At 38.8% G+C, this 4,874-nt stretch overlaps 1 pseudogene; it reads left to right on the plus strand.

Moving 5' to 3' along the window:
• The first annotated feature begins 128 nt into the window (after positions 1 to 128).
• Positions 129 to 422, plus strand: LOC124525903 (60S ribosomal protein L37-like; annotated as a pseudogene).
• Positions 423 to 4,874: the final 4,452 nt, after the last annotated feature.

Here is a 4,874-nt window from a genome sequence, read left to right on the forward strand (position 1 = left end):
TGTCATTTTGGATCCACTGAGACAACACATGTTGCCCATTAAACAGGAGAATGTTCACAGCATAATGAAGAATATTAGGAATAGGTGCCTTGTCTTCTCGCCTCTTTGGTCTCAGCCACAGAAACAAGATGACAAAGGGGACGTCATCATTTGGAAAGTGTCACAGTAAGACACACACAGTGTGCTTCTGCTGTGACTCTAAGGCCCACCACCTTCAGAAGCAGGCCTGTGGAAAATGTGGCTGTCCTATCCAGTGGAAGAGAAAGTGTAACCAGAGCACCAAGGCTGAAAGACGAAATAGCACTGGGACTGGTTGAATGAGGCATCTAAAAGTTGTACACTGCAGATTCAGGCCTGGACTCCATGAAGGAACAACACATCAACCCAAGATGGCAGCAGTTGAGGCATCGAGTTCATCTTAAGGATTTCAGCGATTAGTCGCACAATAAATGTTCTGGTTAAGATCGATAGATAGGGGCGCCTGGGTGGCTCAGTCGGTTAAGCGGCCGACTTCACTCAGGTCATGATCTCGCGGTCCGTGAGTTCGAGCCCCGCATCGGGCTCTGTGCTGACAGCTCAGAGCCTGGAGCCTGTTTCAGATTCTGTGTCTCCCTCTCTCTGACCCTCCCCCGTTCATGCTCTGTCTCTCTCTGTCGCAAAAATAAACGTTAAAAAAAATTAAAAAAAAAAAGATCGATAGATATATCTATCTATATATCAAGAATGGCAAACATACTGGCTACTGTGTATTTAACTACCCACAATATATGCTTCAGACATCTGATCTGTCTGTCAAGTCTATACATAGACATCTCAAGCACAAGAACAGTCTTTCTTCTTGAAAGCCCACCCAGTCTTTGGATCACAGTATTAGGAAATTATTTGTTATAATGGTCTGAAATTTGTCTCTATGTAACTTACCTAAGAATATTAAAGAGAATGGAAAACAACCAGTCACTTCTGTATTGTCACTTCTCTCCAGGCCTTGCTTCAGATATTGTGTTTTGTTCATCATCTTATATCCCAAAGGCAAGAGCACACACCAGTATGTAGAATGGAAAGTTGGTTTTCTGGAAACACAGTGTTTTGTGTAGCTGTTCTGCTATCCAAATTCCTGCTAAAATTCCTGATTAGCAGTCTGGGCAACTAGCTTTTGATCAGTATGCTTTATCTTCCAGGGAAAGGATTTCAAGCCCAGTGGCACATGTTGGAGAGAGGTAATACATTGGTCATTGGGATTGGAGACCCTCCCCAGGTTATTAACATAAGGCTCTGTGAGCTGTATGTTGTCCAAGGCTCAAGCCTCTTTCACACTGTACTTCCCCTGTGCTTTCACCATATTGGACACTTTGTCTTTTCAATTTCTCTTCACCCACCATGCTTCCGTGGGACATAGGCCTTTGCTCTGCTGAATGCACTCCTAGAAAAGATTTTTCTTCTCCTATATACCCAGTATTACCCTCCTTCAGATTTTAGCTCAAATGATATGTCCTTATGATATGTCCTTGGAAAACTTCCCCAAGTTCTTTGATGAAATCCTTTGTTTGTTTGTTTCTTTTTAGAGTCACTGATTTACACTTCTTTGTATGATTATTTACTTCCTTTATTCTCTCCCTATTTTTTTTAAAGTTTATTTATGTATTTTGAGAGTGGGAGAGGGAGGGGCAGAGAGAGAGAGGGAGAGAGAGAGTCCCAAGCAGGCTCTACACTGTCAGCACAGAGCCTGATGCCAGGCTTGAACTCACAAACTGTGAGATCATGACCTGAGCCAAAATCAAGGGTTGGACGCTTAAGCAATTGAGCCACCCAAGCACCCCTACTCTCTCCTTATGGTCTATCATCCAGCTGGAACATGGTAGTCACTGAACAGATAGTTTTTGAATGAATGAATGAATGAATGAATGAATGAAAAGCCCATACCTGTATGTAAAGTTAGACCTGGGCCCATGTACTGGGTATGTCTTTCTCTACTCTCTCCTGCCTGTTTTCATCTCCATGCTTCCTTTTCCTCTTTAATTGCAGTGCCTGCTTCTAGCAAGCACTGGAATCAAATAAATGGTGAAATGTGTGTATTTTTTCCTTAAGGTCAGTTACAGGCTGTGGTGATGATGATTCTATGACATCACCCAGACCTTGTCTGATGAGCAACAGGAATCTATGGAGCAATGCTGTTTCCCAGGGTTTGAATCAATGGTTGCAGCAGAGGCATTACAGAAAAAAAGATGGGGTGGGGTGGAAAAGAAAGAAATCCAGTGACAATTTTTCTCCAAATGTCATTTATATTGCTTTGCAATATTTACAATATATCTTGTCATTAATTCCACCAATTAAGGGAGGAAATGGCAGGATGTTCTCAAAAAGTTTATAATAACAAACTCTGCTCTTGTTCATACTTCAGATTAGATGTCATTCCAAATCCCTTAATTTACAACTTCCCTTCAGATACAGCCCCCTAGATTACATAAAACCTTGCTGAAATACATCTTCGTTTTTCATGGAAATCAGATACGGTAATTTGAACATCGAAGGTAGGCTTAAACCGATTCTTGATTGTATTTTTATAAGTGGTGATATTTTCTCAGTATAATTTTGTTTTCACCACACACTTAGAAACCCTACTAAGAACTAATACCCAGGAAATATTTTTTCTGATCAGTTGCCTCTTTAGAAAGGTATGATTCGATACTCACCTGGCACAATTTTAAATGCTAATCTTGTTATATTGGTCACAAAAATGAAACAAAAGAAAACAAATTTAAGCTTGAAAAATGATGGCAATTTGAATATGAACTGTTTGCTATAATTAAAGGTGATAAAGGTAAGAAGTAAGAAATGTTTACAGGAAGATGACTTTAAGTTTAAAACACAGGTTTATTTAAAAACAAAAATGAGGCAGAGACTTATGATGCAGACAGGTTGTTTATGATAGCCCAATCTGTATTACCAAGAACCCACATACAAGTATGGATATGGAAAACTGTCTGCAAATAATTCAATTACACAAAGCAAATTGAAAAGGCATAAAATCACCATCTGAAGAATTGGGCACTTTAATCTTTTTCTGGTACTGTTTATTTGGAGGAAAGTCTGTTTTGATGGGTTTCTATTTTTGTTAAGCAAAACAAATATGAAACATAAAGAAGCAATGGCATTTTGTTCAGTGATAATTCGAGAAGGACACTGTTGAAAGCAAAACACTCTGACTTTGAAATATTGTTTCCATTATGTGGGTTTTTCCTGAAGTAATCTGTAAAGACAGTTTGTGATCCAATCATGAATTCTAAGGACCTAAATGCACTGTTCCTCTTAAAAAAAAAAAAAAAAAAATCTGTCCTCTAGTTCATTATGAGGTGAGTTAGGACAGGTGATCAAAGTTAAGACCAGAAGTAGGAGAGTGGGCTTTTAGAGGCAAGGACAGTGGAAAGATGGGAGGAAACACCGATAATCAAGACAGTTGCATGAGAAATACAATTCCTGGGAGCTCCTGAGTGGCTCAATTGGTTAAGCAGCTGACTTTGGCTCAGGTCATGATCTTGCAGTTCATGGGTTTGAGCCCCGCATTGGGGTCTGTGCTGACGGCTCAGAGCCTGGAGTCTGCTTCAGATTCTGTGTCTCCCTCTGTGTCTCCTGCCACTTCCACACTCCTGCTCTGTTTCTCTCTCTCAAAATTAAAAAAAAAAAAAAAAAAACATTAAAAAAGTAATGAAAAAGAAATGCAATTCCTACATTAAAAACTAAATTGCTATTGTTTCTTCCTGTTGTTTGCTCCCACCTTTCCTGTTTTGAAAAAAAAAAAGTGAAGCTTTACATTAGCAGTGAATATCTAACATAATTAACATATCACAGTTCAATGACCTCTCTGTAAAATAATTGGTGTTCACACAAATGAAAATAAGTAACTCTCTGCACTGCCCTCTGTTCTGAATAAAGTTAGGAAATGTATCATTTTTTCTGTATAGGTCAAGACTGCCCATTAAAACATGTACTCTCTGCTTGATTTCTATTTTTGAAAATTATTTAGTATTTTCGACTATATTTTTTAAGGAAGAAACACGTTTCCACAAAGCTGGCCTGGTCACAGATAGAGTATCTTATATACTGACTGAATGAACAGCAATTTAAAATGCTAAGGTCATATCAAGTGAGAAAAACAGAATGTGTGACTTATTTGGGATCGTGAAACATTAAAATGCAAGTACTATTGTAGAAGATCAATTATTTTCTCTGTGATTGGTTAGGCTGACCTTTTGACTGAAGAAGTCCTAAGGAAAACCAGACTAATGGCCTCATAGCCTCAAAGAAAAGGAAATCTCTAACCAAATCTAAATTACATGGGCACAAAGTTATTTTGCACGATTGCATTATTTCCAACTGAGTAGATACGACTTTTTTTCCTTTGTTTCATTTTTTTAAAACCAGTTCTAGCAGGAATGGGCATCAGCCATTACCCCAGGGAGAGCTGGATATCCTTTACACTTATGAAATGAAACAAAATGAGAAAGATGAATCCGCCTTTCTCTAACCACAGTCCCCCCTATACCCATTCCCTACTGTCCAGAGAATTCTCTGGACAGAAAGATGAGTCGATGAGGCTCTGTGTCATTGGAAAAGTGGAACTAATAAAGTGGGCAGAGACAAAAAGAGTCACCCATTAATTTGTTTTTTAATTCATTAAGTATCTATTGTTGACCTATTATCTGTCAGACTCAGAGACATACAGTAAGGTGTCAAAGTTAGTAAGACAGACATGGACCATGCCCTCTTGGGGTTTACAAGCCAGTGGGAGTTATTAAGCAAATAAATTACAAGTATATAACTATAACTCTTAACAAAGAATATGAAAGAGAGGAAGGCCACTTCAGCTCAGGGTTTTA

Source organism: Lynx rufus, unplaced genomic scaffold (genome assembly GCF_022079265.1).
Source record: "Lynx rufus isolate CCGP_SWC_20201006 ecotype Redwood Valley unplaced genomic scaffold, mLynRuf1.p SCAF_5, whole genome shotgun sequence".
Classification (NCBI taxonomy): domain Eukaryota; kingdom Metazoa; phylum Chordata; class Mammalia; order Carnivora; family Felidae; genus Lynx; species Lynx rufus.